The sequence below is a fragment of the Pleurodeles waltl genome, chromosome 4_1 (assembly GCF_031143425.1).
Source record: "Pleurodeles waltl isolate 20211129_DDA chromosome 4_1, aPleWal1.hap1.20221129, whole genome shotgun sequence".
NCBI lineage: Eukaryota > Metazoa > Chordata > Amphibia > Caudata > Salamandridae > Pleurodeles > Pleurodeles waltl.
Genome location: NC_090442.1, coordinates 858,562,403 through 858,574,992, shown reverse-complemented (window position 1 = coordinate 858,574,992; position 12,590 = coordinate 858,562,403).

The following is a 12,590-nucleotide window of genomic DNA, read 5'->3' as shown; positions in this document are numbered from 1 at the left end:
TTTCAGTGACCGCCATGCAGACACTGAAATACGCGACGGGTGCCACTGCACCCGTCGCACCCCTGCAACTCCGCCGGCTCCTTTCGGAGCCGGCATCCTCGTTGCAGGGGCATTTCCGCTGGGCCGGCGGGCGCTCTTTTGGAGAGCGCCCGCCGGCCCAGCGGAAATGTAAGAATGGCCGCTGCGGTCTTTTGACCGCGGTGCGGTCATTTGTCGGCGGGACTTTGGCGGGCGGCCTCCGCCGCCCGCCATAGTCAGAATCAGGGCCACAGTTCCAGGATTGTTGCATGATCAAGCCTGTATGTGACTAGGATGTGTCTCTCTTCCATTGTCGACAGGTCCACCAGGGGTCTGTACACCGGAGGATGCCGCCATCTCATTATCTGCCCCAGCAGACGTGCCCTATGGAGGAGAACAGCGAGCAGAAAGTCATCCAACACTGAGGTATCACAATTTCTTATTTGCAGAAATGTTATTAATCCGCAATGTGCTGGTATATGTATATATTCCCAGCCCTAATAGGTGTGACGCAGTTAACATTCATCCCATGTGGCCTCCTGAAATGGCAGCTGCCTGACCTGTAAGGTGGGACGGGGATATGAGGTAACTGCGCTGGCGTTGTACACCGTCGCGGTGGGCGGTCGAAGACCGCGGCGCAATTCTGCATTGGTTAACATTGGGCCCTCTGGGTCCCAGGAGCCAATGACGATGTACGCTGGAGGTGACGGTACGCACCGCCGTGGACGTGACCGCCATTTTCTAGCTGTTCCCTCACTTGATACCTGACCTTCAACAGGAGAGGACCTACACTGCAAGTGCTGCTGTGACCTGTGTCTGGAAGCGACGATGGCTATAGTGTCTGGGGAAAGGGCCCCTGCCTTCACTTCGGAGGAATTGGAGAAACTAGTGGATGGGGTCCTCCCCCAGTACACGCAACTGTATAGTCCTCCAGACAAACAGGTGAGTACACTGTGAGCATGTTGCATGGGCAATGCCTGTTTTGAGTGGTGTGGATGGAAGACACATGGGGGGGCTGAGGCCTGCATGTGCGAATGGTGAGTGTTTGTGCGTCAGGGCATGGGTGGGAACTGGTGGGCAATGAGTATGATGGTCCGGACGGGTAAGTAATTTCCTTTCCCCCTGTACAATTCCTCTAGGTCAGCACCCACCAGAAGAAGGGTATTTGGTGTGCCATCGCCAAGGACGTCCGGACCCTGGGGGTCTACCACAGACGGAGTACCCACTGCCGTAAAAGATGCGAGGACCTGCGCCGCTGGAGCAAGAAGACGGTGGAGGCCCAGCTGGGGATGGCCTCCCAACGTGGGAGGGGTGCCCGTTGCACCATGACCTCACTGATGTGCCGGATCCTGGCGGTAGTCTATTCGGAGTTGGAAGGCGTTTGAGGGCATCACAGCAGCCACAAGGGCGTGAGTATACTCTCATTCAGCTAACTCTGCACGCATTACGAGGTGTCTGGGTGGGGGAGGTGGGCGGTGGGTTCCCCTAGGACAGGGCGAACTTGGTAGGCAAGGTCCCTTGTGAGGCAGGCTATGTGGCACCCTAACCCCACCAGTGGTAAGAGCCATCTACACCTAGTCAGGCTCCTGTGATTTCCAGGTGTGCAGCAATTGGTCTTAGGCCTCTTACCCCATGGTCAGGTAAAATTTATAGGAACTGTCAGTGCATGGCGTAGTGCAGAGGGCTGCTCCATGTGTGTTGTGCCAACGGTAGTGGTGTTGCATGCACTGAACATGTCTTTCTTCTCTCTTCCCCCCTTTTTGTGGTCTCCCTGTCCTTGTGTGCAATAGCATCATCAGGCGGAGGAGCATTGGCACCGGAGCAGGAGGGAGCTGCAACCCACTTGGCCCTGGAGGGTGAAGCAATGGAGTCTGAAGCCACCAGTGGGACGGAGGGCGAGGGGAGCTCCACAGCGGGGACAAAAGCAGACAGCAGTGACAGCGACTTCTCCTCTGATGGGAGCGCCCTTGCGGTGGCGGGCACCTCTGTGCTCACCACATCAAAAGGTACAGCCGCCACGCCCTCTACCAGCACCGCCCTCCCAGCAGCCCCTCAGCGTGTGTCCCATGCCCACTCACCCAGGAGGGTGGGCATCTCCTTCGCCCCAGGCACCTCAGGCCCTGCCCCAGTCAGCCCTGCTGCCCTCAGTGAGGAGGCTATTGACCTCCTGAGATCCCTCACTGTTGGGCAATCTACCATTGTAAATGCCATCCTGGGTGTAGAGAGGCATTTGCAACAAACAAATGCATACCTGGAAGGTCATTCATTCTGGCCAGGCATCCCAACAGAGAGCATTTCAGGCTCTGGCCTCAGCACTGATGCAGCCATTGTCCCTGTGTCCAGCCTCCCCCCTCCAACTTCCTCCACCCAGACCCAATCCCCTGTACCTCAGCCTATCACAAGCACACCATCAGACCAGCATGCACACACATCAACACACAAGAGTGGACATGGCAAACATAAGCACCACACTTCCCACAGGCACTCACACAAGCACCATCCTCATTCAGACACAGCAACATCCACTGCCTCCACTGTGTCCCCCTCCTCCATGTCCTCCTCCTCCCTCACTGTCTCGTCTCCACTCACACCTGCATGCACTACATCCTCAGCCACTACCTCCATCACCAGCACGCCCATCTCCACACAAAGCTCACATGCACTCACCACCCCCACTACAATTCACACATCCCCAGTGTCCTCTCCCAGTGTGTCAGTGAGCCCTCCTCCCAAAGTACACAAACGCAGGCACACACCCACCCAACAGCCATCTACCTCACAACAGCCTCCAGCCATGCACCTTCACCCAAATCCAGCAGACGTACACCTCCTACAACCACTACCTCTACCTCCACTCCCAAACCCTTTCCATCTTCCGGTCCCAGTGTGTCTAAAAAACTTTTCTTGGCAAGCTTTGACCTCTTCCCTTCACCACCACCCCGTCCTTCTACTGGGGCCAGGCTTCCCAGGTCCCAGCCCAGCACCTCAGCCACCAAATCCCCAGGCACAGTGGTGCCAGCAACTGCGGGGTCATCGAGTGCGCCACCCATTAGGGCTGCCAATGTGCCACGTAGCGAGGACAAGGACATTCTGCCACCTGCCAAGGTGAAAAAGGTGCCCACATCCCGGAGGGAGAAGCCGAAACTATCAGCCACCAAGGGCTCAGCAAAAACAAAAGGGGATAGTGGCAAGACAACTGCGGCACCATTAAGGATGGGGAAGGGCCAAAAGCAGAAGAGCAGGTCAGGAGAGGGCATGGTTGCACCGACTGAGGGACCAGTGTCACACCTTCTGTCCACGACCACGCCAACCTGTACGGCGGCGAACATCGCTAGCTGCCCCGCCACCACAACCGCCACCTGCACCGTCCCCGGCATGTCTACAGCCTCAGCGACAGACCCCAGCCGCTTCCCCAGTGGGCAGCCATCCGAGGCTGCAGGAGACATCCTGCATTGTCCCTCAGCAGGTGCTGACCCATGCACCACCGCAAGGACCGCCGCCACAGACACCGCAGCAAGCACCGCCGCCGCAAGCACCGCCACCGGCCCTGCGGCGTCCTCGGACACTGGCACCACCACTGACATGGCTACCATCCCCAGTGGTCAGTCGTCTGAGGCTGGAGGTGAGTTCGTGGACCCTGGATAGCTTCCATGAGGCATGACATCCAACCCTTGTTTGCACCTGCAGGTGGAATGCGAAGCCGCAGCAGTGTGGGGTATGTCGCTGCCTCCATGGCGTATCATGCTACCTGAACCTCCCCAGTCTCATGGCACGCACACCCCGGTGAGGGAATTGTACCGGCCACACTGCATGTGTAGCACTCTGGGCACCATGCCTCCTCCAGAACCAGTGGAGTATCACATCCACTACCTCAGTCCTTGGCAGGATGAAGCACTCTGGGCACCAGGCCCCCTCCAGAACCAGTGGAGTATCACATCCACTACCTCAGTCCTTGGCAGGATGAAGCACTCTGGGCACCATGCCCCCTCCAGATCCAGTGGAGAATCACATCCACTACCTCAGTTCTTGGCAGGATGAAGCACTCTGGGCACCAGGCCCCCTCCAAATCCAATGGAGACTGTTAGCCACTTGAGAGACTATGGCTTTGCACTCCCCAGGATACAGCAGTGGGCAAACCACCCACTGGAGAGACTTGAGAGACTGTGGCTTTGCACTCCCCAGGATAAAGCAGTGGGCAAACCACCCACTGGAGAGACTTGAGAGACTGTGGCTTTGCACTCCCCAGGATACAGCAGTGGGAAAACCACCCACTGAAGAGACTTGAGAGACTGTGGCTTTGCACTCCCAGGATAAAGCAATGGGCAAATCACCCACTGGAGAGACTTGAGAGACTGTGGCTTTGCACTCCCCAGGATACAGCAATGGGCATGGAGCCCCCTCGTACAGCAGTGGCGTCGTGCGTTCATCAGGCTGAGGTGCCCCCTTCCCCCTCCCCCTAAGGTGCCTGTGTATTTTCGATTTGATGCCCCAGCAGTGTCCTCTCTGTTTCGAGTGAGGTATCATGTGTGGGCTTCGCCCATGCATTTTGGGCCCAGTGGTCCATGGACAATGATTGCTACACTATCCGGACTTGTGTAGTTGGTGTACATATTTGTGTATACTGAATTTTGAATTTTGACTAATGGATTTTTAATTATTACAATCGTTACAATCATTTCCTCTTGTCCTTGCATTCTTCCAGGGTGTGGGGGGTGTATATGTAATGTTGATGAATGTATTTGTGTGTATGTTGTGTGTGAGGGTGGGCGTGTTGCGTGTGTGTGTCACTCTCTTTCCTCCCCCCTCCCCTGTGTTGTAGGTGCAGTACTCACCGTAGTCACCGCCACCGCCGTTCGTACTCCTGGTAGAAGAGGAGATAAACCAACATGGGTAACACCTGAAGTTCGGGCTCCATGACATCGTGGTTCCTCATTGGGTGTCGAGAGGTGAGTGTTTTCCCTTCTGTGTACTGTTTCCGCCGTGCTTTTGATAGCGTTGGTTCCGCCCCGGAAAAGGTGGCGGATAGGTGTCTTGAAATTCGGTGGCTGGTACTTTGTCTTCCGCCTGTCTGTTGGCGGTTACCGCCGCAGTGTTTGTTTCTACTGCCGTGGCGGTCGGAGTGTTAAAGTGGCTGTCTATGTTGGCGGTTTCCGCCATGGTAGTAATCCCATTTTTTTTTCCACCGGCCTGTTTGCCGTATTACCACTGCTTTAACACCGACCGCCAGGGTTGTAATGAGGGCAATGGTGTTCTTTATCTCCTGAAGAAACCAACTTCTTCTCCATCGATTTTTTAATGTTCATGTTCCAAATTCTCCCATCTGATGTTTTAACAGCATTTTTAAATAACTTGATAATTTTCATAGGTCTGGCATATTTTGACCACTCTGCACATCCAACTGGAGCCTTGATCTTCACTTCATCCCCGACCTTAACTTTTCTCTCATAAACTTTTTTCCTTACATCATAATCCTGTTTCCTTTTTAGTATCAACCTTTCCTCTCTCCTTCTCAAGTCTGTCCCAAACAAATCAAATTAGTTTTTAATCCAATACATCTAACCTGGACACAACTTGGTATTGGGAACTCTTCTTCTGAAAAGCTCAAATGGAGATTTGCCAGTTGTCGCATGTGGCAAAAAACGATATGCAGTTATTCTTCTCATTAGTTCCTTTTTCCAATCGCTCCCATTTGCTCTTGCAATCTGAATGCTCTTTTTAATGTATTTATTGAATCTTTCTACAGCTCCATTTGTTTCTGGATGATATACAGCAGTTTGTTCTGTGTATGATGCCACAGTGGTGTAAATATCTTTCCAATTCATTGGAACAAAATTGCGGTCCATTATCTGACAGAATTGATTTAGGAAAACCTTCTTTTCTAAATACATCCTCTAAAAAAACTTCACACTGAAAGAAATAATATCATACACATTTTTAATTTCAACCCATCTCGAATATAAATCTAACAAAACTATAAGATATGGAGTTGAATGTTCATTCTGCAAAGGACCAACTATATCAATAGCTACTTCATCCCACGGTTTGTTCGGTAACTTCCTACAAACCATGGGAACATTACAAGTTTTTTCAATTTTGTCACTAAGTGAACACTGAACACAGTCACTGACTACTCTTTCACTTTCCAAATCCATGCCTGGCCACCAAAAATTAGCTCTTAAATTTTCTTTAGTCTTCACAATTCCTAGATTACCATCATGTGCTTGATCTATTATTCTTTTCGTCAGTCTAAACAATGGACTTAGGGCCTGATTCTAACTTTGGAGGACGGTGTTAAACCGTCCCAAAAGTGGTGGATATACGACCTACCATATTACGAGTTCCATAGGATATAATGGACTCGTAATACGGTAGGTGGTATATCCGCCACTTTTGGGACGGTTTAACACCGTCCTCCAAAGTTAGAATCAGGCCCTAAGTCTCGTACCTCTCAATAACATTGAGTTATCCATTGCTAATTCTTCTTTAACCATACTCCAAACTTTACCCAGATTAATAGAATTCCCATTTCTCATGGCATCAATAACTTTAGATAATTCCATATCATCCTTAAGTGCATCTTCCCACTCCTGCTCAGTTATCACACCATTGGTAATTTCATCTACATTGCTATCAATTACACAAACATCTCCATCTAACACAACGTCTTGATCACTTTCATTCCCAGAAATGTTAACATCGACTAGTCTTGAAAGACAATCAGCACTCACATTTTGTCACGGTTTTGGGCGGGTCTGATCAGGACTCTGGTTGGGACACCCCTTGAGGTCACAGAATATCCTAAAAAGGTAGTGTACTGGGGCAGAAAAGCAGCTAAAGGCATACACAGAAAGGACAGCTAAGGACAGGCACAGGAAACAGGAAATTAAAAGCAGAGCAACCCTTGTGTGAACAAACAGGAAACGGATTACTAATGGACAAACACACTGGGGTTGTACAAAGAATAAGGCACAGAACCTCCCACACTGACAGGGAATGTCAATGCCTCTGTGCAGTTTGCTCTTACAGAGAGTCACCCTGCCAGCCCCATAGAAAGGAGGCAGCAGAGGTGATTATGTCTCTGGACCCTAGAGCACAAACACGAATGTACTTACATACACAAGACAAGCTCTTGTGGGTCCAGCTGGAAACACAGTGGCGATTCCTGGAAAAACAGCAATAGCACACTGTCACTGTTAGGCACGAAAGACAACGTATAACACTAGACAAGGATGGGGGCTGGAATTGTCTCCTGGAAACCAGGAGCTAACCCAAGTACAAAGGAGGACACTATCCACTGGTGAAGACTGATAGAACACTTACCAGACACAAATACAGAGAGGAAACAGAAACAGAAGGGGCAAACTAAGAGACAGAGGCAGGAACTAGGAACAGGCTCAGGCTCAGGCTGAAGCAAAGGCAGGACTAGGACTGGAAAACAGGGAGAAAACTTCTGGCTGGAACAAACAGAGACAGGACTGGGAAACAGAGAGCAGGCTCTCGCTGGAACAAGCAAGGACAGGGCTGGAATACAGTGTTAGACCTGACAGCCTTCGGGTGGTCACCCTTAACTTTTTGCCTGCCTCCTTCCACTTGTTGGACACTGTTTTTGCTGGTTTTTAGACTCTGCGCACTTTATCACTGCTAACCAGTGCTAAAGTGCATATCCTCTCCCTTTAAACATGGTAACCTTGGATCACACCAAATTGGACTATTTGATTTACTTATAAGTCCCTAGTAGAGTGCACGATATGTGCCCAGGGCCTGTAGATTAAACGCTACTAGTGGGCCTGCAGCACTGGTTGTGCCACCCACTTTAGTAGCCCCTTTACCTTGTCTCAGGCCTGCCATTGCAAGGCCTGTGTGTGCAGTTTCACTGTCACTTCGACTTGGCATTTAAAAGTACTTGCCAAGCCTAAAACTCCCCTTTTTCTACAACGCCGCTCGACTTTGCAAGGAAAAGATGGACGCGGCCCCTGCGGTGCGACTGGAACTTCGAAGTACGGCCCACCTGGGACAACGCCGCCTGACTTCCAGAGGGGAAATCGATGCAGCGCTTGTCGTGAGGGAGAAATTTCCCCGCATCGCCCACCGGAACGACGCGGAGCTGGTCAAAAAGCCCAGGATTCCACGCACAGACCCCAGGGCGTCTAAAAACCACGCAACCCGAAGAGGAGACCCGTCTGTGCACCGGAAATCGATGCAACATCTTCCACGCATGGAAAATAACGACGCAAGTCTATGTGTCAAGGGGCGAAACCGACGCACACACCATTTCCACGTATCTCCTCCTCTGCGGCCCTTTACAGAGATTTTTCACTCAAACCAGGTACTTTGTGCTTGAAAGAGACTTTGTTTGCTTTTAAAAGACTTAAGACACTTTATATCACTTCTCAGTGATATCTTTACATTTTCTTATTGCATCTTAGATCGTTTTTGACCTGCAAATATCCAGATAAATTATATATATTTTTCTAAACACTGTGTGGTGTATTTTTGTGGTGCTATATTGTGTTATTGTATGATTTATTGCACAAATACTTTACACATTGCCTTCTAAGTTAAGCCTGACTGCTCAGTACCAAGCTACCAGAGGGTGGGCACAGGATCATTTGGATTGTGTGTGACTTACCCTGACTAGAGTGAGGGTCCTTGCTTGGACAGGGGGTAACCTGACTCCAAACCAAAGACCCCATTTCTAACATTGGTGATCAGCGGTGAGGATAGGCCTTGTATTTGTGCAGTGCCATACAGTAGCTTAGTATTTCACTACCTACCCACAGTTGAAGGTCAACTTGATTTTTATCTCTTTTTGCAAATTCGTTTTTCCTGACAATTTTCTAAACCTTCTCACTCAACATGTCTCAGGCTGGGTCTCAAGCAGGAGATTTTGACCTAGCCCTGTTGGTGACATATACCGTCAAACAGCTAAAAGGGTTCTGCAGGGAGATGAGTGTACCCACCCAAGGGGCCTCCAGAAAGGGGGACTTTCAAGTGGTGCTGAGGGCCTGGGCAGAAGCCCATTTAGAGGAGGATGCTGAGGAAGAGGAGCCAGAAGATGGCCCCTCAGAGGATTTTTTGCCATCAGTGGGTGATGTTACCTCTGCAATTGTGCCCCCTTCCAGACCAGGGAGCAGTGACTCTGATCAAGGCCTGACCGCAGAGGAAAGGAGAGAGGAGAGGGAGTTCCAATTGCAAATGGAAAGACTGAAAATTGAGGCTCAACAGGATGAAAGAAGTGCAGAGAGAGAAGCACAAGCAGCTGAGAGAGCCTTGGCTGAAAATAAACTTTTGTTGGCTCATGAACTGAGTCTCAAGGAGCTGGATCTTAAGGCAAAACAGTCTGAATCCAGCAGTAATGGTGGCAGCATACAGACAGGACCTGCTGGGGAAAAGAAGGTTCGTATACCCAAAAATGTGGTGCCCAGTTTTGTGGTGGGATATGACATAGATAAATGGCTAGCTGCTTATGAAGTTGCACTAAGGGCTCATGAGGTTCCTGAAGGGCAATAGGGTACAGCTATGTGGAGTTATGTGCCACCATTGGGGAGGGACACACTTCTCACATTGGACATAAAGGATCAAAACACATACCCACTTCAGAAAGCCAATATACTTGCCAAGTTTGGACTGACCCCTGAGAAATACCGTCTGAGGTTCAGGGACAGCACCAAACTGTCCACACAAACATGGGTAGATTTCTTTGACTTTTCCAGTAAGGCACTGAATGGATGGGTGTGGGGCTGCAAAGTAGATGATTACAGAGGATTGTATAATTTGATTCTGAGAGAGCATATGCTCAGTATTTGTTTAAAAGAGTTGCACCAGCACCTAGTAGACAGTAAGCTGACTGATCCCAGGAAGCTTGCTGAGGAGGCGAACCTCTGGACTAGTACCAGAGTGTCCAGAAAGGTATCTGGGGGGGACACCCACAAAGGTGGTCAGGGTTCCCATCAGAAGAAAGAGGGGGGAGAAAAACTTAAAAACAAGGAGTTCTCAAAAGGCCCCCAAAATAGTTCCCAAGGGAGTAGTGGTAACCAGTCCCGGTCTGATTCCCAAAGGAGAGGTTTTACTGACCATAAGACAGGGAGGTTTGTACCCCAATGTACAGAGTGCAATAAGTATGGGCACTCTGAGGGTGACTCCAAGTGTCCCAAGAGGGCAGAGCCCCCCAAAGGAGGGCAGACACCTGGGTTGGCTGGCGTAGCTCTCAGGGAGGAGATGGTCCCAGTTAGTTTTGGGGGGCAGACAGAGGTAACCTTAGTGTCCCTGGGGGATGCAGAGATGGTGCCAAAAACCCACATGCCTGCCAATACTTCCAAGTATAGGCAGTGGGTCACCATCAATGGGAAAAGGATGGAGGCTCTGCGTGACACAGGAGCCAGCATGACTACTGTCAAGGGTCAGCTGGTGTCAGCAGAGCAGGTCATCCCAAATACATTCCACCAAGTCATAGTCGCCGACAATCGTGAGAGCCACCTACCGGTAGCTCTGGTTCCCTTTGAGTGGGGGGGGTCTCTGGTACTCTAAACGTAGCTGTGAGTCCTGCCATGCCTGTAGATTGTCTGTTAGGCAACGACCTTGAGCACACTACCTGGAAGGAGGTAGAGCTAAGGTCTCACTTGGAGATGTTAGGATTGCCTGAGTGGGTCTGCATGACCACACAGTCCATGGCTGCCCGAGAGGGAAGTCAAGGGCGTCTGGAGCCTGGAACAATGGCCCAGACAACTGCCAAGAGGAGGTGCAAGGGGCGCGGGAAACCGGTCCCAGAAGTTCCCACAGTGGTTGACGGGGTTCCTGAGGAGGAGGCCCCCGAGCCAACTGGGGAAGACATTGCCACCCTAGGTGACCTACCTGAGCTTGCTGGCTGGCAAGTTGAGGGTGGGCCCACCAGGGAGGACTTCTGCAAGGCGCAGAAAGAATGTCCCACTGTAGAGGGCATGAGGAAGCAAGCCTCAACCCAGGCAGCAGGTGAAACCTCTGGCTATCACCACAGATATTGGGAGAATGATCTCCTCTACAGTGAGCCTAAGGTTCCGGCCATTGGGGCAGCGCGTGCGCTGGTGGTCCCTCAGTGTTACAGGACTTTCCTACTGGGACTGGCTCATGACATTCCCCTGGCAGGACATTTGGGGCAAGACAAGACCTTTGGCAGGCTTGTCACCCACTTCTATTGGCCCAGAATGAGGAAAAACTCAGATACGTTCTGTAGGTCCTGTCCTACCTGCCAGGCCAGTGGTAAAACAGGAAAAAGGGTTAAGGCCCCCCTGATTCCACTTCCTGTCGTTGGCACCCCCTTTGAAAGGGTGAGCATCGACATTGTTGGTCCATTGGACCCCAAAACTGCCCTAGGCAACAGGTTCTTCCTGGCTTTGGTGGACCATGCCACCCGTTACCCAGAGGCAATCCCTCTGAGGACCGTAACTGCACTGGTGGTGACCAGAACTCTGATGGGGATATTTACCTGTGTGGGATTCCTAAAGGAGATAGGCCCTCATTCTGACCTTGGCGGTCGGCGGAGAGGCGGCGGTCGGACCGCGAACAGACCGGCGGTATTAAAAATGGCATTCTGACCCTGGCGGGAACCGCCAACACAGCCCACCAACTTAACACTCCGACCGCCACAGCGGTACAAACAAACAGCGCGGCGGTTCCCGCCAACAGCCCGGCGGCAGACAAAGTACCGCCCACCCTATTACGACCCACCAATCTGCCACCTTTTCCGGGGCGGGAGCACCGCCGATAAGAACACGGCGGAAACAGACTACGAACGGGAAAACGCTCACCTCTACGCACTCCACGCGAGATTCCGGCAGTATGGAGCCAGAGTTACAGGTCATCCGCGCACTCCTATTCCTCCTCATATACCAGGAGCACGCCCGGCGGCGCGGAAGACATCGGTGAGTACTGCACCTACGACACAGGGGAGGGAAAAGATTACCGGCACACACCCACCCACCCACACCCACTACAACACACACATCAATGCATTCCCACAGATCACTGTCACAACCCACAAACCACCCCCCTCCGAAATAATGCAAAGACCAAAAGAAGAGATCATAAACGGGCAGATATATTGAAATATGTACGCCATTAATCGCAAAAAATAAATAAACTATGTACAAAATATATACAGCTACTAAATGTAGTCCAACCACTGTCCGTGGATCACAGGGGTCCTGTGCAAAGGGGCAAGGCCCAGTCCCACGACAAGAACTCCACGGAGAGAACACTGCAGGGGCATCAGAAAGAAAATAGGACAGGCACCTCAGGGGGAAGGGAAGGGGGGGCACCTCAGCCACTTGAGTACACAACGCCAGATCCACGAGGGGACTCCATGACCACTGGCCATCCTGGGGAGAGCAAAGCCACAGTCCAAACAGTCCATACAGTGGGTGGCCTGCCCACTGGGCCATCCTGGGGAGAGCAAAGCCACAGTCCATACAGTCCATACAGTGGGTGGCCTGCCCACTGGGCCATCCTGGGGAGAGCAAAGCCACAGTCCATACAGTCCATACAGTGGGTGGCCTGCCCACTGGGCCATCCTGGGGAGAGCAAAGCCACAGTCCAAA